Source organism: Panthera onca, chromosome C2, assembly GCF_046562875.1.
Source record: "Panthera onca isolate mPanOnc1 chromosome C2, mPanOnc1 haplotype 2, whole genome shotgun sequence".
In the NCBI taxonomy this organism is placed as follows: domain Eukaryota; kingdom Metazoa; phylum Chordata; class Mammalia; order Carnivora; family Felidae; genus Panthera; species Panthera onca.
Window position 1 is genome coordinate 82,790,782 of NC_138347.1, and position 21,731 is coordinate 82,812,512.

Genomic DNA, 21,731 nt, shown 5'->3' on the forward strand with positions numbered 1-21,731 from the left:
GAGGCTAGGCCAGGCTGAGGACATCTAGCAGGAGTCCCGCCTGCCCAGCCTGGAGCACGTGGAGACAGTGCAGACAATGAGCCGGAAGCAGGGCTTTTTCTCTGGGTCTCCCTGCGGACACACACAACATTGCTGCCATGGCTGGTGTGCGATGCCAGCAGGCAGGCCGGGTGGGGGGCAGAGGAGGGATGAGAAGGGGTCACGCACAAGGGCTGTGGGAGCTGGGGCAGCGGGAAGAGCTGGACAGGGAACTTCCTGGGGCTCCCACAAACGGTGGCAAGAGGGTGGCTGCCATGGGGAGGGGCACCCCCTGCCCTGGCCTTGACTGTTACGGAGTGGGCGGGAGTGGCACTCTATCCAGCTGAAAACAGGGTCGTGCCAGATCTCTGGGTCCGAACGGCATTGTGCACGAGGAATTTCGCCATGGAAATTAGCCAGAGCCCATCTGCCTAAGAGCAATGCGAGAGGCCCCATGAGAAACCAGGCATCGGGGCAGGAAGTCCTCTCTCTCCTTGCTTCCTTCTGCCTGAGGGAACAAGAAGGATGGGATAATTACTATAATTATTATTAATGTTGGTATCCCTTATGCGTTTATGTGTCTTTATGGTTTTACACACTAATAGTCACTATTTATCAATGGCCTACTATGTGCCAGACAATGAAATGGGTGCTCTGCATATGTGATTAGGCCTATAATATAGAAGCCATTAGCTCCATATTACAGATGAGGAAATTGTTGCTGAGTGAGGTTAAGTACCTTGATCAAGGTCACACAGAAAGACACAGAACAAGGATTTGCACCCAGGGCCCCAAGTCTTCCCCTGGCCTCAGGTGACAAGCATCCCTTGATGGGCTCCTCCCCTTTGGGACACTGGGGTGTGTCAGGACCAGAATGCAGGTCTCTGCCTCCCTGGCTTTCTCGGAGAGGCTGGTAAGTGGAAGAGACTGGGGACGGAGAATGAGTTATGTGTCCCCTGTCAGGTATGATGATGAGCAGACTTACAGGGGAGTCCACCCTTATTCCGGGAAGGTGGAAACCGCATCAGAAAAACCTTGCTATGTTCCAGTGAGAAGAGCCCACATCCTGGGCCTCACACCCCTCATTTCTCTTAAGCTGCAGGCGACTTTGCAGATAGATGGAAACTCTGTACGGGGGCTGGGAACCTGGTCTCCCCCCAGTACAGAGGCCAGTCTAGGGTGGGCATCGGTATGCGACCTGAGCAGCTAGCAAGCTGCTGGGGGGGGATGAGATCAATAAAACGACCATGCCAACCCTTTGATCATCTGCTTTCCATGGCCCTGGACTAGCTCTCACACTGCATCTATTTATATCTTTTCATTCTGGTTTCACTAAGCATCATGCCTCTATATCCCCTTGAAAAAATGTTAAAAAGCTGCTAGTTTGGGAGAATTTGTTCAAGGCAAGTAAATTCTGCCCATGGCCACCCCCTTCTACCTCTCCACTTCTATCCCCGGGCCTAAGACTTCAACCCCTTAGCTGTTGAGAAAGAAACCTCTCCTGACATCATTAGTGTGTCCAAAACAGCCGTTTGCACATATTTGTGTTCCTTCCAATTAAGGTGATTCATTAAACCTCTGGCAGAGTTCATTTTTATTCCTTGATAAGAAATTTCAAATAAATACCTTCAGTCGTGGAAAGAATCCTTTGACAGAGCACATGTCCTAATTTTGGCTGATGGAATGTAGTCCTCAAATCATCAGCTGGGGATGTGCAGGAGAGACCTAGGGGCAGTTCTGCAGACCTTGTGCAAGGGACGTGGGCAGGCCAACTTGACTCTGGTCACTTGGTGGGAAGCAGGGGAGCTCGCACTCTAGCCTGGGGGGCCTGGGGACAGCACCCAGCTCCCAAGGTTTCAGCAGGCCCCGCAGGCCCTGCAGCCCAGAAGCGGAGGCTCCTTTCCCTCGCCTGTTGTGGAGTGGGGTAAGCGAACACTGAGTTGCTACCCGGATACAAACCAGCGCTGTATTTTCTGTTCTGAGTGACTGGGGAGGAGTGTCCATCACTCCAGGCACCAGGCCTCCACAGAGGAGGCCACGTGGCTACAGAAACACACCTTGACGGAGACTCGGCATGCTGAGTCTATCCTCAACTCTGCAACATGATGATTTGGGCTCCTCGATGCTCCTCTCTGAGCCTTGGTTGTCTTCAAATGGAAGACATTTCTCAGGCACCTACCATGTTACCAGATTTGTACTTCTAAATCTTACCAGCAACCCCAGTTGGCCCCATTTTACAGATGAAGAGATTACTGCTCAGAGAGACTGACTTGACCAAGGCCATATGACTATAAGGGAAAGATCCAGAATGAATCCAGGACTCTTGGCTTAGGATTCTCTTGAGACCTCAAAGGGCACCAGTAATCAGCATTGCCTGAGCACAAGGTCCTGGCCTGGTGGCTCTCCTGAAAAAACGAACAGGGCTCCAAGTCTGAGGCCCACTGGGAGCACCCAGAGCTAGAAGGGGATACCACCCAGACTGTGGGTAGGCAGGCAGTAAATGTTCCGGGCTGCAAAAATCCACCTCTCCAATTCGAAGACACAGCATTGAACTCTAGTGGGACAGGACTAGAATCTGAATTCCAGGTGCCGAGGAGATAGGACACGGTGGTAGAGTCCTAGATCTATTAGGAAGCATTTGACTACAAGCAACAGAAAATCTAAGAATGGTTTAGTCAAATAAGGGGGTGTTTCTCCCAGAAAACAGGAAATTCGAGGTAGGTGGTTGATGGTATTAATTAGCCACTTAAATAGTACTATCAAGGATCCAATTTCTTTCTGTCTTGCCTTTCTGCCACCCTCACTATGTTGGCTTTTTGTCCTCATGCTTGTCTACCTTTATGATATTAATGTGGCTGCTGTAGCTCCACACATTACATCTGCATTCAAGGAAAGAAGGAAGGAGAGATGGGACCAATGGCATTTCCTCCCATAATCAGGAAATCAGAAACCTTTAGCTTCCCAGTTGAAAGATTTGATAAACAGGTTGAAAATGTAGAAGAAAGGAAGGAAGGAAGGCAGGGAGGGAGGGAGGAAGGAAAGTAGGAAGCAAGGAAGGAGAAAGGAAGGGAGAGACCTGGGGGAAGAATAGAAGGAAGAAAGGAAGGAAGGAATTCTTCTCAAAGCCTCCCCTTACATCTTTTTGGACAGAATGGAGCCATGTTGTCACTTTTAGCTGAAAAAGAAGCTGGGAAGCAGATTATCTGGCTTTTACCTTCTATGGTGAGAGAAGAGCAAGTAAGAAGGAGATTGAGAAAAGCTATTGGGTTTACCACCAACAGAATCTGCCATACAATTCTCCATCTTGGCCATGTCATGGCATTCAAGGGATAAATCACACAAGTCTGTCCCAGTCCATGCACCTTTACACATGCTGTTTCCTGGAATTGGGACCCCCCATCCCATTTCTATACCTCTCATATTTGCCTAACAAAGCCCTCAGTGTATTCTGGAACTATACTTTTAGAAGCAATTTGGCAAAATGTTTCAAGGGCCATAAAAGTGTTCATAAATTTTGACCCAGTATTTCCACTTCTGAGAATTTATTTGTTCCAAGGAAATAACCCAAGGGGTGGGGGGAACTACATGCTCCAGGCTGTTCATTGCAACTTTAGAAGTAAGAAACAACCTAAAGATCCACCAATAGGGGAATGGGTAGTTAAATCATATAGTACACTCATGGCATATTGCACAGCCATTAAAAGTGATCGTTATAAATTTCACTTAGTAATATAAAAAAGGACTATGATATAATGTTACATTAAAAAACAAAACATATAAGAGCGCCACCCCTCCCCCCCCCCGCCCCCGGCTCAGTTGGAAAAGCATGCGACTCTTGATCTCAGGGTCATGAGTTCAAGCCCCACGTTTGGTGTAGAGATTACTTAAAAAATAGATTTTTAAAAAACCTTTAAAAAATACATATAATCAAATACATTATTCAAACTGCATACTTGTCTTACACAGCCCAGGCTGCCATAACAAAATATCATAGATTGGTTGGCTTGAACAATTGAAATTTATTTCTCACAGTTCTGGAGACTAGAAGTCCAAGAGGTCAAGTTGCTGGCAGGGTCCAGGCATGGTGAAAGCTCTTTTTGGGTTTCAGATGGCTGTCTCCTCACTGTGTTCTCACAAGGCCTTTCCTAGGTGTGTGCAGAGAGAGAGAGAGAGAGAGAGAGAGAGAGGGAGAGTGTGAGTTCTGGTGTCTCTTCTCCTCCTTATAAGGGCACTAATCCCACCATGTGGCAACACTCTCATGACCTCATCTTATCTCCCAAAGGCTCCATCTCCAAATAGCACAACATTTGGGGGTTGGGCTTCAACATATGAATTTTGGTAGCATACGATTCAGTCCATAGCAATACTTACACTTATGTCTGCCTTGGGGACAAAGACTTGAAGGGAATTCACAAGTCATTGACTTAGGGTGATGGGATTATGGGTAATGTTTTTTTCTCTCTGTCATTCAAAACTTTTGTAATGGTCTTATGTAGGTTTTTTTAAAGTTTATTCATTTTTGAGAGAGAGCACACGCACAAGTGGCAGAGGTGCAGAGAGGGAGAGGGAGAGAATCCCAAATAGGCTCTGCACTGTCAGCACAGAGCCCAATGTGAGGCTCGAACTCACAAACTGTGAGATCACGACCTGAGCTGGGCACTTAACCAACTGAGACACCCAGACGCCCATGGTGTTATGTAGTTTTTAATATAATGCATGTATTGTGGGGTAGGATAAAAAATGATCCATCTTTTTTGATGTGGCCTCAGCTCACATGCCACCTTCTCTAGAAAGCCTTCCTGGCTTTTCCCCAAAACACCTTTGCTGAAGTTATTTTACTGGACCATGTGCTCTTCCGGAGCAAGGGCCATGAGTAATTCCCCTTTGTTCCTGACTACGATAGACCAAATGGCATAGGCTGAGAATTCAGACAAGGAGCCCAGTGTTAGGAGTTGGAGAAGGGTGGGTGATGTGTGCAGTCAGGAACCAGGCATGGGATTTGAGCAAGAGGAACACCAGCAGGTTCAATCTTGAACACAAGGGACACAAACTGCTGGGCACTGAATAAATCCAGTCTTTCTAGTAATTTTAAATTTAGTACTAGTAGGAGTAGTAGGAGTAGTAATACATATATACATACTCATTGTAAAAAAAAAAATAAAATGTTTCAGATAAAGCCCACCTTGCTCTTACACAATCCTACCTCCTTCCCCAAGGATTGTCAGTTTGGTATGCACCCTTCCAGAATATTCTTACTTATGCACATAGTTTCAAAGCAAGTGCCTGTGTTTACGTAAACGGAGGCAGATTGTTCTGTGACTTGCTTCTCTCTCATTATGAGACCTTTTCACTTCAGGATGCAGAGGTCTGCTTCATCTGTTTGAACATCAGAAAACCATCACTAACGTGGATATTTAGAAATGTATCTAGCTCTTTCTCTATCAATGAGCATTTGGGCTATTTCTGATTGTTCACATTTCTGCCACTGCCATCCTGGCCCCTGTGACTGGGCGGGTGTCTTCATGCTACTGGAGCATCTCTCCAGGCAGAGGTGTGGGATCGCTGTGGTGAAGAGTCTGGACACTGTGCATTTTCACAGGCACTGCCAGACCACGCTCTATAAACACCCTGACAACTTCCATTCTTACCAACAGCGGAAGAGGTGTTTGTTGCCCTTAAATTGTTGCCAATGGTAGCTATTGAGAATCTTTTTAAAATTTTGCAGATCTGATGGGTGAAAAATGTTAACTCAGTATTGGTTGACTTGCATGTCTTTGATGACTAGAGTGGCTGAGCCTTTTAGACACTTAATTGGCCATCTGCAGTTCCTCTGAGGGGAGCTGTCTGTTACCGACCATCGCTCATTTTTTCTAGGGTGGTTTATCTCTTACTTTATTTGTGGGAATTCATTACATATCCTAAATATTAATCCTTCCATTTTTTCTGTCTTGCAGATGCCTCCTTCCAGTGTGTCACTTGTCTTTTAACAGTATTTATGGTGTCTTTTGTCATTCAGCAGTTTCAGATTGGGACATAATCAATGTTAGCAGTCTTTCCCTTTATGGTTTCTGTGTTTTATGTCTTGCTAAAGAAAGCCTTTCCTACCCCAAGGTTATAAGCAAATTCTCCTATATTTTCTTTTAATAGTTTTATAGCTTTGTTTTTTCACTCTGAGCTCTCTAATCCATCTGGAATTTATTTAGTGAGTAGTATAAAGCAGGAAGCAACTTTCTGCTTTTTCACAAGGATAGCCAATTGTCTCCACAGAATTTATTGAAGAGCGCATCATTTCCCTACCGTTTTTATTTTTTTAATGTTTATTTACTTATTTTGAGGGAGAGAGAGAGAGAGAAAGTGAGCATGAGCAGGGGAGGGGTAGAGAGGGAGAGAGAGAATCCTAAGCAGACTCCGGCTGTCAGCGTGGAGCCCAACACAGGACTCAATCCCACCAACCGTGAGATCATGACCTGAGTTGAAGTCAAGAGGTGGGCGCTCACTGACTGAGCCACTCCCTACTGATTTTCAATGCTACTTTACCACACCGGATTCCTCTTTATACAAGAGCCCTTCCTACACTCTGTTCTGTGACCTTGATCCTCATGTCTTGTCCCATGTCAGCACACCACAATTTTAATTCGCACAACTTGGTGGTGTTTTATTATCTATAGGGCATGTCACCTTGTCCTTCTTTTTCAAGTATTTCTTGGCTATTCCAACTGTTATTCTTCTTCCACATTAGTTTTAGAATTGGCTTGTTAAATTTCACACACACACTCACAGGGACAAATCCTGTTGTGATTTTGATTGGCATTATGTTGCATTTATAGAATTATTTGGGAATCATTTGGGCAGAAGTGATATCTTGGGCAGAACAGTATCACATGTTCTCACTCAAGGGCTCTGTCTACTTATGGCTGTTTTTCTGTCTCAGGCCTGATTCTGAGCCAACTCCACTGCTTCCTAGCTCTGTGATCTTGGGGGTGCTCAGCCTCTGAGTCCTGGATGAGGCAGGAGTACTACCTCCTGTCCCAGAGCTGATGGAGGACTGACTGAGAGAAAGTGTGTGAAAATACTGGATCTTGAGCATTTTATTTAAGTTGACCAACCCAGGACAGTGAGTTCTTTGGGTGGGTGTGCGTTTGTTTGTTTGTTTGTTTGAAGTGGGCTTTACACCCAGCATGGAGCCCGATGCAGGGCCTGAACTCACAACTCTGAGATCAAGAGGAGAGCTGAGAGCTGAGATCAAGAGTCAGAAGCTTAACTGACTGAGCCACCCAGGTCCCCCAACAGGGAGTTCTTTGAACAGTCCTAAGAGGAAGAGGAGAACACAATGGTTTCATTTCATTAGATTCAGGGGGTTTACAGGGTGGAAGGTCAGCATGGAGAGACAGTCAAAGAACGAACATGTTGAGCAAGCACTGTGTGAGGTACTTTACATATATTACCTCATTTGTCCTCAAAACAAGCTGGTGAGGTAGGTACTATCATCTTCTTTTTATAGCTGAGAAAACGAAGACTCAGACAGTGACCTGTCTGGACTGAGTCAAGGCTCTACTAAGCTGCAACCTCTGTCCTGTCCTGTCCTTCCTGGCCTTAAAGCCAGTGCTGCTAGAGGGTCTGCTGAAGTCTAATGAGCATGGGATAGACTTAGCCCCAAGACACACACGTGAGCATTCAGCACTTAGCACAGTGTCTAGCACATATTAGGAGCTTGTTGAATTAGATTGGGACAAAGTCCAAATGTTATAATGTGAATGCTACAGATAGTACAGTAACTGCTAGACAGAAGAAGAAAAGGATCTGTGGACTGGGGAAATCAGGGAAGGCTTCCAGGTAGAGGTGAGATTGGAACTTGGCCCTGAGATATATAGAGGATATAGACAAACATAAAACAAAACAAAAACAAAAAACAAAAAAAAAACCCAGAGCATTCCAGAATCAGAGCTAGTGTGGCCAATCAGAGCTAATCGAAACCGACTGGCTGGATAGGCAGTGTGAACAGAGAAAGGCATTTGTCGATGACTAAAGGCTTGGTTAGGCTGGGTGGTGTCTCCAGGCTGGAGCAAAGCTGGGAGGCCAGAAGGTCATGGACTTGGTATCTTCTAGATGCATCTAGTTCCCCACAGTGTCCTAAGGTGAAGCTTCACTCTCCACAGACAGCCCTCACGACCCGTTGCCATGGCACCAAAACACACAGACCAGTGTGGGAAGTCAGCTGGGAGGGGCAGGAAGGGGCTGCTTTCCCCATGCACAACGCCTGCCCCACACTGCATGCTGACCCCATCTCTTCACTCTGACTTTGACCCCCTACTCCATGCATCACTGGGTATACATTTGGGCATCTGGGAATGAGCTGTGTTTCCTTAGGGGGGTGCCTCCGCCTCTCTGAACTCAGGATATATAGTTTCCAGGTAGGCACAAATTCTCCTGATCACAGCATGGTCCATTTTGCTGTCACTCAAAACTGCCTCACGGCATAGCCACCATTAACACCTTCATACACTCTGAGAGGAAAAGAGAAATAACCCAGTACATACCACGTGCTTTATATACACACTGCCAGGTTGAGTTTAGGGGTTTAAAAAACCAAAGCACATCAGTTCAGGTCCTCTAAGAAGCCAGACCCTGAGGTGGGATTAGATATACATGAGCTTTATTTGTGGAAACATCTGTAAAAAGAAAAAGAGAATCGAGCCAGAGAAGCACAGAACTGTCAAACCATGACATGGGTCCGACCTCTGTGAGGGACAGAGGGAAGGAAGGACTGTCAGATGAGCAAAGTCTCAGATTACATCATGATTCTATGGAGGATTTGGTCAAGCCAAGAGAAGTCCCTGAGCTAAAGTCGTCCCCAGAGGAGGCCTGCATCTCTCAGGAATGGGACTGTCTCAGTGCCCCTGCTGTGCTCAGTGCTCAGTGAAGGGGGAGCAGCCCATGAGAAGTGTGGCCACGGCACCAATGCACAGCACCCGGGCTCCTTGGTCAACTAAACTCCCTGCAGCTGAAGATCCGAGTGGCGCATTTTCATGACTGCCACCCAAAGCAATGGGCACTACCACTTTCTAGATTCTGACATGACTTAAGCCCAAGAGAGGCTAGATGTCAAGGCAGAAAGAGGAGCTTGGGCAGACCTCATTGTAAGGCTCCTGCACTTACTAGCTGCATGATCACAATCAGGTTTTTCACTCATCTGACTCAACTTTTCTACAAAATAGGGTAACAACAACCTTTTTCGTGGGTTGCTAAGAAGATAATCGAGGGCCTAAAACCCTCTCTTCCCCAGCTCCACTGGAGGAAAACTAGATGCAACTGACTGAATGAGAACCTAGGTCAGAGGCCCAGAGAGGGAAGCTCCTTCCTTTTTCTGAAGGGAGGGTCAGGAGGTCAAAAGACTGAGAAACAAGGATAGAAAGGAAAGCCTCCCTGAGGCCCAGTCAAGGGAGACAGAGAGGTGGTATGGTCATTTGCCAGGAAAAGTACAAATTCTTCTGCACCGTCTGGATACTAAGTGCTTCCTAATCTCATAAAAATGTACAGGTTCTGCAATTATCTCAAAATAATAAGTTTATTCACAAGATGTATCAGTTAAGAATGTTTTCAGCTGCAAATATCAGAAAAGCCAACTAATTGTGTCTCCCCTCCCCAATAAATTGTGTCTTAAGCAAGCAGTTCATTTAATTACCTCACATAACAACAGGTTGGAAGGTTAGGGGGGGTCTGGGGTTTGTTTAGTTCCTCCATAATGCCATGATGCGGGATCCATGTCTCTGTGCTTCTCTTGACCTTTGTCTCATGGTCACAAGATGGGTGTCACAGCTCCAAATATCACACCCTCATAAAATAGTGTCCCAAACAGGAGGAGAAGGAAAGGTGTACAAGGGGCCATTTCTTCTTCTCTCGTTTCTTCTTTTCAAGCAGACAAACTTTTCCAGAAGCCCCCTAAAGACTAGTCCTTTGTGTCTCATTGGTCAGAAGTAGACCACTCCTCAACCAGTCACTGGCAGAGGTATCTCTGGGCACATGGCTCCTTGAACAAGACCAAGGTCTGTTAACAAAGACTGCAGGGTTATTCCCTCTTGAGGAGGCAACAAGAGCATCTTCCACAGGAAGAATTTCTAGAAACAGAATGAATCTTTCTATCCTTCTGAGCATAGCTGAGGGGTTGCACAATTATATAAACACATATAGTGTAATGGGAACAACGATAAATAATGTACATGACACAGGAGTCAGGCTAAGAAAGGAATCCATTCAATCAATGCAGGGCGGGGGTTCAGGGGTGACTAGAATAGTGGACACAGTCCATTACAGTGGAGCTGACAGACTCTTTGTCCTGGGGGTAGGAACAGGTCAGAGAAACCCTCACAGAGTCTATGTCTGAACAGAGCACTGCCAAATGAGTAGGAGTTCCCTAGGCAAACTGAGTTGGAGATGAGCAGACGCAACCCATGAAAAGCTATGTGTGTGCAGGTGAACAAATGGTTCAGTATTCCTAAAGGTTAAAGTTGAAGAACGGGCAATGTGTAAGACGAGGCCAGATCACGCAGGGTCCGGGAATGTGGATAATGAGGAATAGTCATTCAGTAGCCACTGAATAGCTTTAAGCAGGATATTGACTGACATAAACATCCTCTTGTAAATGATTAGGACATGACAACATGAAGGGATCTCAAAAACATTTTGCTAAGCAAAGAATACAAACCATATAATTTCATTTACATGAAGTCTATAGAAGAGTCAACATTCACCTCTGATGAAAGCAATCAGTGGAGTGATGGGCCACAGGACAGGGGCTGACTGAGAAGGACCACAAGGAACTTGAAGGGATGATAGAATTTTTCTGTATCTTTATCGTAGTGGTTACACAGATGTAATGTATTCATTAAAATTTGTCAAACTGTATGCTTAAAATATGTGCATTTTATTGTATGTAAATTATACCTCAAGTTTAAAAAAAAAGTATTGGTGGGGCGCCTGGGCGGCTCAGTCGGTTAAGTGTCTGACTGTTTCGGCTCAGGTCATGATCCCACTGCTAGTGAGTTCAAGCCCCGCATCAGGCTCTATGCTGACAGTGAGGACCCTGCTTGGATCCTCTGTCTCTCCTTCTCTCTGCCCTTCCCCTGCACATGTGCCTGCGCACGCTCTCTCTCCCTCTCAAAACTAAATAAACACCTTAATTAATTGATTGATTGATTAAAAGTATTGGTGAAAAGTATCCCGGTGGGTGGATTCTAGGAGGATCTGGGGGTGGGGAACCCCTGTGAAGGCTGTGGGCACAGTCTAGGAGGAAGACCCCAGGGCCTGCACTGAGGCAGGGAGTGGGAGCAGAGGAGGGGCAGGGCTGAGGGGAGGAACGAGGCTGTTTGAGGCACTGGGTTTGAGAGGGGCGCAGGAGGGAACGAGAAGACTTCCCTTCTTGTTATTCCGGCTTCTCGCTAGGAAGAAGAGCATTAGTCACTGAGACAGACTCCAAGAGAAGGTACAGGTTGGGAGTAAGGAGGAGTGAGCCCAGATGTGGAAACACTTGAGCTAGTGATAGGGATGTCTTCAGGACATGGCTATGTGTGGATTTAAATTTCAGGGAAGGGGATGGGCCAGAGAGAGTTTGGTTCTCAAACGTATGGAACGTGGTCATCCGAAAGGACCAAACTGCATGGGAAGAGGTGGGAAGAGGCAGGAGGGAGAGAGCCCTGGGGAGTTCCAACATCTAAGTACTAGTCAGAAGAAAAGGTTCTAGTTCAGGAAACTGTGAAGGACAAGTAAAACACAAGAAAAGGGCTGAGGTAGCAGATGTCATCACAGGAGCCAGAGGGAGGAAGGTCAAGGAGGAGAGAGTGGTCAGTTATATTAAATGCCTCAGAAATGTCCAATAGACTCAGAGAGATGTATGGATAGATCTGAGACCCACACATATGGGTATAAGAGGCGGTGTTCAGACTCCCATTTCCTGACTCTTGAACCAGGGCTTCCTATAGCCTTTGAATCACTGGGCTCCAAAGGAACAAGGAAAATGCAGGAAAATTAGGGCACCTGGCTGGCTCAGTCAGTGGAGCGTGGGACTCTTGAGCTCAGGGTTATGGGCTTGAGTCCCACATTGGGTGTGGAGATTAAAAATAAAATGAAAGAAAGAAAGAAAGAAAGAAAGAAAGAAAGAAAGAAAGAAAGAAAGAGGAAGGGAGGAAGAAAGAAAAGAAAAGGAAACGCAGGAGAATCTACAAAGGCCCCTCCTCATTTTTTTTTAGTCAGCACCGCCCATGGAGCCTCCATGTCTAAATTGTGGCTCCTTAGAGCAGTGGAGTACCATGTAGCAGTTTTAAATAAGAAGGGGGACCCGTATGTACTTCTGAAAGATGCCCACATGGCTGACTACATGTTTTGTTAAAGGAAATTATGCATCTGGGAGGATGAACATCAACATGTCACCAAGGTTAATTCCGAATGGTGGGATCACATTTGATTTTTGAAACTGCTTTTAAATGTTTGCTAATCTGTATTTTCCATTTTTTTTAACATAAAAAAATTTAATCTAGAGTGTAGAGGGTGTTTAGCTGGATCCTGGGGGAGAAGAGAACAGCCCCGTCTTGGCAGTGGGATGTTCAAAAAGGGGCTCATGGGTTCCCACTGTCATAGCCACTATGAAAGGCAAGGGATGAGGTCCCAAGCTCCTCTCAGGGATGCAGGGACACTGGTCAGCCAGGCTGAGTGCAGAAAGTCATCACTGGGGAGGCAAGTCTGAAGACCACAGCAGAGGCCTCAGAGCGCTGGGCCCCCTGCAAGATCCACCCAGACGGTGGGACCTGGGAAGACTACGGGCCCTCACAGAGTACAAAGGCTCCGCCTGCCCCACATGGCCCATCCCAGACATCCCTCTCTGCCTCTGCATATCCTGTTCCACCTGGAATGCCCTTCTGTATCCCCGTTCTTGGCAAACATCTTGCTAACTCCTAAGACCCCGCTCTAGTATGGCTCACAGCATACCGTGCACACGCCAGTGTCTTCATGCCTCACAACTGCCACTTCTATGTAGTTGCCCTGATTTCAGGTCTGTGTACCATACTAGCCGGTGTGCCCCCCGGGTCGTCCTCACCCCGACTCTCAGGAAGGCCCATCTACCCTGTGAACCCGCAGCTGTCAGGGCCCCAGACAAAAATAGAAATTCTAGAGGGAATGAGGGAGTCTGAGAATGAACAAATGGGTCCTTGCACAGGGAAAACCCTCCACGTTAACCAAACACTCCTGGTAAGCGTCCACACCCAAACTCGGGCACCAGCCACCCGATCCAGGTGCTAGTCCCCTCCCCCTGTGGTTACCCCAGTATGTGTGCCAACTAGGTATGACACACACACTAAAGCTGCTGGAGAACGGAAGGGCATAGGAGAAAGGTGACCACTGCCTGAGAGAAAGGGAGGAAAAACAGGAACTCAGGCAAGATGCAGAAACTGGCCCTTTCTAAAAGCTTTCCGCACCAAGCTTTGGGAGCCAAGATGAAAAGCACAAATACTGAGTTTAAGAACCAAAGGCACTCTCTAAGGAGAATTGGACATTTCCACATAAGGCAACAAAATTAGGAGAAGAGACTGAAACTCTCCTGATGCATAAACCAGCTAAAGGAGGCCCGGAGATTACTTGCTAGTTATGCAGCAAGCTTCCCAGAGAGCTAAAATGAAAATGGCCATGCCAAAGAAAGTGGAAATCAGGCCAGGTTACGAAGGAGGGGCACATACAAAAAAAAATAACAAAAGCCTGCGCAGATAAAATCAGAAGAGTCGTTCAGAGAAAGAAATGAGATACAACTTGCACAAGGCGGCAAAAGAATGAGAAAAACATTTTCTAACTATAACAGGCCAACGAAAGGGGATAAGGAGATTGCTGGCTCCTTTTGAGTGGGGAGAGAAAGCCTATAAGCAATGACACTAAAAAAGCAGAGGCTTTTATTTTTTTTCTTAGCCTAAAAAGGTCAGCTGTGATCTGAAAACTGAAAGAGGCACCGCATGGGATCATGAGAAGGCAGGAAGCCAAGAGGGAAAGAACTTGTGTATTCACATCCACAGGCCCTGATGACTTACATGCTTAGGTACTTAAGGAATTGGCCCAAGGTGGAGTCAGCTCACTAGCTCTTGCTCTGAGGGGATTTATGGAGAACTGGTGAGGAGCCTGGAGACCGAGGGAGACCCAGGCAGCCTGTCCTTGCCTCTTTTTAAACGTGGGGGAAAGCAGATGTCTCTGGAAGTGCGTGGCCCATCAGCCGAGCTGCTATAATAGAAAACTACTGGGACACGTCGTCAAAAAATCAATCTGCAAACACTAGGTCATAAGGAATTAGGTAATAACCAGCACTGCTTTCCAAAGAACACATTCTGTCAGAGTAATCCAATTTCCTTCCAGGACAGAGTGATGGGCCTGGTAAATCAGGAACGGCAAGAGACACATCATCGTCCTTAACTTAAAGAACACGGCATTTAATTTCTTCTTCTATGAGAAACCTCAAAAGAAAACCTGGGGAAATGGGGTCAACAGTTGGGCTTTCTGGGTTTGGACAAATGACAAGAGGTTGAAGGGTTAACCCAAACAGCAGTTCTTTATATTCTATGTAGTGTAGACGGATTAAAATGGGCAGAGGTAGGGGTGGGCGGTAGCAGGCATTGGAAGTACTAGGGGAGTTGAGGGGTGGCGATCAGGGGCGATGATCATGGCGGAGTTGGTCCCGGTGTTCCCGGAAGTGGTGAGGTGACAGTGGAGGAGTTGAAGGTGATGATGCTGGTGGAGGTGGAAGTATGGTCATGGTAGGGGTGGTCGTGGTAATGGATGTAGTGATTGGCCATGGAGATGGAGGTCATGGTTGAAACAGAGATGGAAATGCTAATAGCAGTGGGGGTGGAGGTGGTTGTTATAATGGAGATATTGATAGTGGAGGGGATAGAGGTGACAGTGGTTGTGGTGTTGACAGAGGTGACAGTGGTGGTGGTCATGGAAATAGCAACCAAACCTAGCCCAGACGTAGTAAATCTGAGTTTCACAGCCATGCTGTTTTTACCCTTTAATTGACACCCACAATAGGCTGTTCTTTCCACATCTTTGCTGAAAGAAGCTGGCACAAGACCCTAGGCCATTCTGGGTTCAGCCCCACTCTGACCACCTCACTATTACCCCATTAGTCCTGGGGCAACGAGCCCCCTCTGCCCAGATAGGATGGGTGACCACAGACCCTAAGAGACCGGTGTGAGGGGAGGATTTCCTCCAGCCCAAAGAGGTGGGCACAGCCTGAGAGTCCCTGCCCCCTCCCCCTTCAAGGAGAGGAAAGACTTCTAACGCCAAGTGGAGGCAGGCTGCCCGTGCCCAAGAGCCCCCCCTGCCCAGGAAACTGTGCAAGCTAGGGTCTGGGCGGGACTTTTTCGGGTTCTGACTTTCACACCTTTTTTGAATCTGAGTTCGATTACTGTAGGCCAACGACTAGGGGTTGGGAACAGTGGGCTAAAGACCTCCCTCCACTTTGGTTTCTGCCAGGATGTGGCTGTTCTGTTGACTGGAAATAAAATTTAAAAAACCCCAGGTCTGTGGGGCAGTGTGCCTCTGGAGTCCCGGGGGCTGCAAGAGAGGTGCGTTGCTGGAGTCGTCATAGGCTTTGTGGCGTGTATGGTGCGAGAGGGGGTTGCCAGCATGGGCTGGACTCCCTGAAAACATTCTCGAGGCTGCAAACTCGGCTCCAGATTGAAAAAAAAAAAATTCTTGCCTACCTCCTTGCTGTCTGTAGGACCCTAACTGGCTGTGTGACCTTGGGAAGGCCCTTGAGCCAATTTGGGATGCATGATGTTCTCTTATATATAAGGGAACTAGCAAGTTGGATGAGATAATCCTTATATTTTCAACTATAGGTCTAGTACCCTAAATGTACTTCACACCTCAGCTCTGTCCCCAAGCCCACCCTGCCCAACCCTCTCAAGGCCCAACTCAAAGCCACTGGCACTTTTTTTTTTTTTTAAGTAAGCTCTCTACTCAAGGTGGGGCTTGAACTCACAACCCCAAGATCAAGAGGCACAGACTCTACTGACCGAACTAGCCAGGTGCCCCTCCAAGTCACTTCTGTCACAAAGCCCACCTGTACCCAGCAGGCACAAGTGACCAACCTCTTCCTCTGTTACACCCTGTAGGTTTTTCCTACCCTCTATCTTGAATTGTCACACAGGAGGGTGCCAGGCTCAGTGCCTTCACCAGCTTGTCTGGACCTCATAGGCTTAAACCTCCTTCATCTCCTGTCCCTCTCAGAACCAGCACACGTCTGGCACACAGGATACTACAAGCATAAAGGGCAAGTGAATTTTCCACCTGAAGAAACTGAGACCCCAAGTGACCACATGACTGAGACTAGAACCCAGATCTGTCCCCAGCACATTGGCAGACATGACGCCATAGCAAAGAGCTCACACCACAGTGGTCCTTGCACGGAGTCTCCCAAACTTGCGAATGAACAGACCTCTTAAAAGGGAAGGTAATTCTCATAGATCCCATCTGCAAGCTCCCAGCAGCTCCCAGCAGCTCCCAGGCCCATGTTGGTGCACACCAACTGAAGGAACTGAAATCCTAGTCCATGAAAATGTTTAAATTCAGAGCCCTGTCCTTATAATTGCTAAAATATTTGAATACGAGTAGAATCCAAATTTTAAAAGTATTCAGAGAATTTATTCTGAGGATAGATACCCTAGTTTGTGACATACTGTCCTAGCTAACAAACTAATTCCCAGAAAGGTGTGAATGACATATACCCTCTTCACTGTTGCTAAGTCCCAGGGTACTTTGCATTTTACATGTACCTTTGGATCATGTGGCCCAATAAGGTGAAAAGGCAGTCTTTGGGTCATCCAGAATGGTAGGAGGCTCTCGGAACCCTTTAAAAGCTCTGTCTAGGACAGCAGTTTATGCTAATATGCAGGTTGGTCATGTATATGCGGTGGGGGTGTAGAAGGGGAAAGGGGAAGGGGAGAGTTTCCAGGTTCTGGTTATAGGAAAAGTATGGCATGCTCAGATTCCCCTTCCAAACTGTCACTCTGTGTCCCGGTCAGCCCTGCTGATGAGGGAGTGCCTTTCCCAGCACTGCATGTGGCTCCCTGCCCGCACGTACCCCACAACCACACACACACACACACACACACACACACACACACACACACACACACACATATATTCTTCCTCCAAGCTGCACTCACATGTGCTCTCACCTCTACAGGGATGAGGCAAAGCCTCTAATCTCCAGAGAGGACCAGGAGTCTAGGAGATGTGCTTTGTTCTGAGACTTGCCATGTAACCTTGGGCAAGTACCCTCTCTGACCCTCCATTTCTCCACCTATGATGAGAGATTCAGATTGGATGGTTTCAGAGATCCTTCCAGCCCTGGCTATTCTGTGGTCGTGTGATTTCTCCTCTCCTTACATTGTGAAAGGCCCTGGGGTGATGTGGAAGGGGCAGGAGCTTTTGATTCATATGGATCTGTGTGTAAATTCTAGCTCAAATTCTTTTTAGCTGCGTGATCTTAACCAACGTATTCAGCTTCTCTGAACTTCACCTTCTCCTCTTTAAATTAAGGGTAACACTTACTATTACATAGGCTACTTGTAAGCATCAGAGACAAAAACAGTATGCCTGGTCTGCTCTCAATTAATGGTGGTTATTATTATATTAGCTAATGAAGGCCATAAAAAATCATATGTGGTGGTTGGAAGCATGGACTCTGAAGCCCTGTGGCCTGAGTTCCAATCCCACCTAGCCACTTTAAAAAAAAAAATTTTTTTTAATGTTTAGTTTTGACAGAGAGAGAGACAGAGCATGAATAGGGGAGGGGCTGAAAGAGACGAAGACACAGAATCTGAAGGAGGCTCCAAGCTCTGAGCTGTCAGCACAGAGCCCAACGCGGCGCTCAAACTCACAGGCCGTGAGATCATGACCTGAGCTAAAGTCGGAAGCTTAACTGACTGAGCCACCCAAGTGCCCCCCACCTAGCCACTTTTTAGCTGTGTGACCTTGGATAAGCAACTAACTCTATGTTTCCATGTCCTCATCTGTACAGTGGGGATCATAATTATACCTATCTCATAGCATTGTTGCAAGTATAAAATTATTTGATAAACTGAAACACTTAGAGCAATGTCTTATACAATAAGCACTCAAAAAAAAATATCAGCTATGATATTATGAACAGACTGGGGACAGAAGTCCATATGGATCTGGGGAGGGTACCACCAGCACTTTATATCTACTCCCCCCCACCTTTGTTGAGCCTGGAGTCCCATTCTTTTCCCATCATTCACCTCCCCAGCCTGAGGCTCTCCCAGCTTTCATTTCGCACCCACAACCCAGTGACCCTCATCTTCCCTGTGCCCTCCCTGGAACCTGCCCTCCTCTGCCCCACGTGGCCTGTTAGCCTTCACCGGTGGGTATCTATCTGGCTGCTGGCCATGAGACCCTAGATACCCAGACCTCGCCCAGAGCTCTGGGGGTCCTGATCGACCCGGAGCATAGGAATGTGCATAGAGAAAGCAATTCCGCTGCTTCCCTTACCTAGATCCTGAGAGCATTCATTTACTGGCATTAAGTTCTTCCTCAGGGCTGCCCTAAATTTGCTACTCATTCTTGAGCTCTTCTTCAGGTCTTCACAAACGATGCTTTCTTCTGCTAATGGGCCTGTGGCTGAGCTATATAGACTCAGGAAAATAGAAATGAAAACAAAAATGAAAAACTCTTTTTGTCCCACTAGATTGGCAAATCTGTATATATTCTATGATACCCAGTGGCAGGAATGTGAAAGAATGAGCACCCTCATATTTTGATGGAGGGAGTATGAATTGATATAGCCTCTTTGCAGGGAAGTTTAGTACTAACTGTAAGAATTTAAAACAAGCATATTCTTGGGGAACTTGGGTGGCTCAGTCAGTTAAGTGTCTGACTTCGGCTCAGGTCATGATCTTGCAGTTTGTGAGTTTGAGCCCCGCATCGGGCTGTGTGCTGACAGCTCAGAGCCTGGAGCCCCCTTTGGATTCTGTGTCTCCGTCTCTCTCTGCCCCTCCCCCACTTGTGCTCTATCAAAAATATATAAAATGTAAAAAAAAGAAAATTAAAATGAGCATATTCTTGACCCAATGATGCCACTTCTAGGAACTTATCCTATAGAGCTGGCCAAATGCAGGATTAAAGGAGAACAGCATTACAATGTGTGGATCCAGGAAGAGAACATAATTGGGGCTAGTTCTGCAATCTACTAATGGTACTTATGTCTATAACTGTTCCCAAATCACCGGTCTCTGAATAATAAAGCTATAGAAATACTTCTGTTTGCACAAAGATATTCTTACGAGGATAGATGTGCGCTATAGAACTGTTGTGACTGCAAAACTTTGGAGTCAATATAAATGTCAGAGGGAGGGGACTAGATAAATAATAAGTGGAATATCTATATAAAGGAATACTATACAACTTTAAAAAATTATATATATATATATATACACATATGCATGGAAATATTAGGAGAAACAATAACACGTTGCAGGACAACATATATGGTTTGATCTCATTTAGGGAAAGAAAAAAAACAAAAACAAAAATCCCCACCCTTTCCCCCTCCTCTCAGCTGGGTGGAGGCTTCCTGCTAAGTTCAGGCTGGCTCAGGACAGGCTGCCCTGGGTCAAAAGCCCAGCCTCTTCCTTCCAGCCAAATGGGTCAGTGCCCCAGGATGGCCACACCTGGGGAAGGAAGCACTGCTGAGGCCCCAGGGTCAGGTCTCTTGCCCCATGGAGCACAATGGAAGCAGCCTCCATTCTAAAGCAGACAGACCTGGGTTCAAATCATGTTCATCAATTACCAGCTGAGTGACCTTAGGCAAGTTTCCTCACCACTCTGAGCCTACATTTCCCCATTTATAAACTGGGATGCTAACACCTGCTGCACTCTGTAATGGGAATTAAATGAGGCAAAGTATAGACGGGTGCAAGACCATCTCAGTAAATACTGGCCCTCTCCCATCCCCACAAAAGCTTCTTTTACACTGCTTTCAAATTCCTGCAACCCAGCCTCAGCTGTGACCCTGCTCATCAGCACTTCCGTCACCCCCACCCTAATGATCCGGTCTCCATAGTGGACTCTTCCCAGGTCCACTTACTCGTCAGTCAGTGACAACACTGAGGCCTCCTCCAACAATAAGACCAATGAAGACTTCCCTCAGGGTTGAAATATCCTCTCCTACCCTCCCCCAAATGTGTCTCCTGTTCTTCTGACATGTGCTCTAGCTCTCAACCCTCACCGGCCTTCAGGACATGACCCCATCAGTCATCTCCCCTTTCACACAGCCATCCCTCCCTGCCACCCCCACCTTATGATTAAGCTTAGGTGGGTGCCACCATAAAACACCCATTTCTCTACCCTGCTCCCCACCCCATCTCCCTGTCTTCTTTAACCACAGTGTCACCTCCTTCTGCCCTCCTGCCATCTATTCGGGGACTTTTGTTCAGTCTCCCTCCCCTGGCCCGCCTCATTTTCACCTCTGGGCAATGGTGGAGACAGCCATAGACCCCTGGAAATGTGCTCCTGGCTTTTGCGACTCCGATGCTCTGCACCGGCCGGGATTCTTCTTCCTGCCACACACCTCACCCCTCCTGCAACCCATCTCCCCTCTATCCTCCGGGAGCAACCTGACCGCCAGATTTCCTCTCTTCGCTGAATGACTGAGCTTGGGAAAAAAACGTGACCCGAGTTGCCGGTTTTTCAGAGAAAACTGAAGTCCCCAAGTAACTTCCCCAAAGCCACACAGCGGGTGAGCAGTAGAGCCGGGTAGTCTTTAATCGTGGAATCAAGTGCTTCCGGAAGTTTCTGGCTCTCCGGAACTTCTTCCCTTCAATTCTACACACTTTCTCGGCCCTAGAAAAGTTCAGCCAGGTGCATATTAGCATAAAAACGTCCCTAATTAGTCTCCATTTCCGCCCGGGTGGGTCAACCCAGCCGCCAGGATCCCAGCCTCTGGCCCGGCACCCCTTCCCAACCTCCCCGGTGCCCAGGAATCTCCGAGCACCTGCCCGGAGAGTGGGCGGGCGGCGAGCGCTGAGGCCCGGCCCCTGCAGCACACTGGGCTGGCCTGGCCCGGGACGCCCACCTCCAGCCCCTCTCCCCCCGCTGCCAGGAGCACGCGGCGCGCACCGCCTTGAGCGTGGGAGGGGTTGGATTGACCTTGGCAAGAAGCAGCGAAGCCCTCAAAGGCCCCGGCCCCTCGCGGCCGCTCCGGCGCCGGGGCTCCAGTTTCTGCTGCCACCATCTCTGTTTCTCGTCCAGCCAGGGCCCGGGGGGAGGAGTACTGGGAGGAGCCCGGCCCGACCCCCGGCAGCAGCTCTCGGCTGCCGGAGACGAGATCTGATGAGAATGTCTTCCTGCAAATTAAGCCTTCTCGGGACTCTCCATCCGGTGCCGGCAGCAAGCCCGGCGCGCGGGGAGCCAGGCTTGGGGGGCGGCGGAGGGGCCGGCGCGGGCGCAGCAGCGGCCAGGGCGCAGCACCCCACCCTCTGTCCCCGCCCCCTCCCGCCTGCCCCCGGGGTCCGAGCGTGGAGCCCACCTACCACAGCTCCCTGAAAGAGGGCAGCTGTGCCTCTCTCCTCTGCCCCGCTCGGGCCACCGAAGGTGTTCAAGCACCCTGTCTCTCTTCTACCCTTTACTCGAGGAGAGAAACCCTCCTGGGTTCCGGT

At 47.7% G+C, this 21,731-nt stretch overlaps 1 protein-coding gene across 1 annotated transcript in view; it reads right to left on the reverse strand.

The window, feature by feature from the left end:
- Positions 1-3,851: 3,851 nt before the first annotated feature.
- LOC132684285 (uncharacterized) overlaps positions 3,852-21,731 on the reverse strand; it is a 39,739-nt gene continuing 21,859 nt past the window's right edge. Inside the window, exons 4-5 of the mRNA XM_081790148.1 lie at positions 18,568-19,085; positions 3,852-4,163 (exon numbers count right to left, since the gene is read on the reverse strand). The gene's annotated coding sequence lies outside the window, so the exon portion shown is untranslated. The remainder of the gene's footprint in view (positions 4,164-18,567; positions 19,086-21,731) is intronic.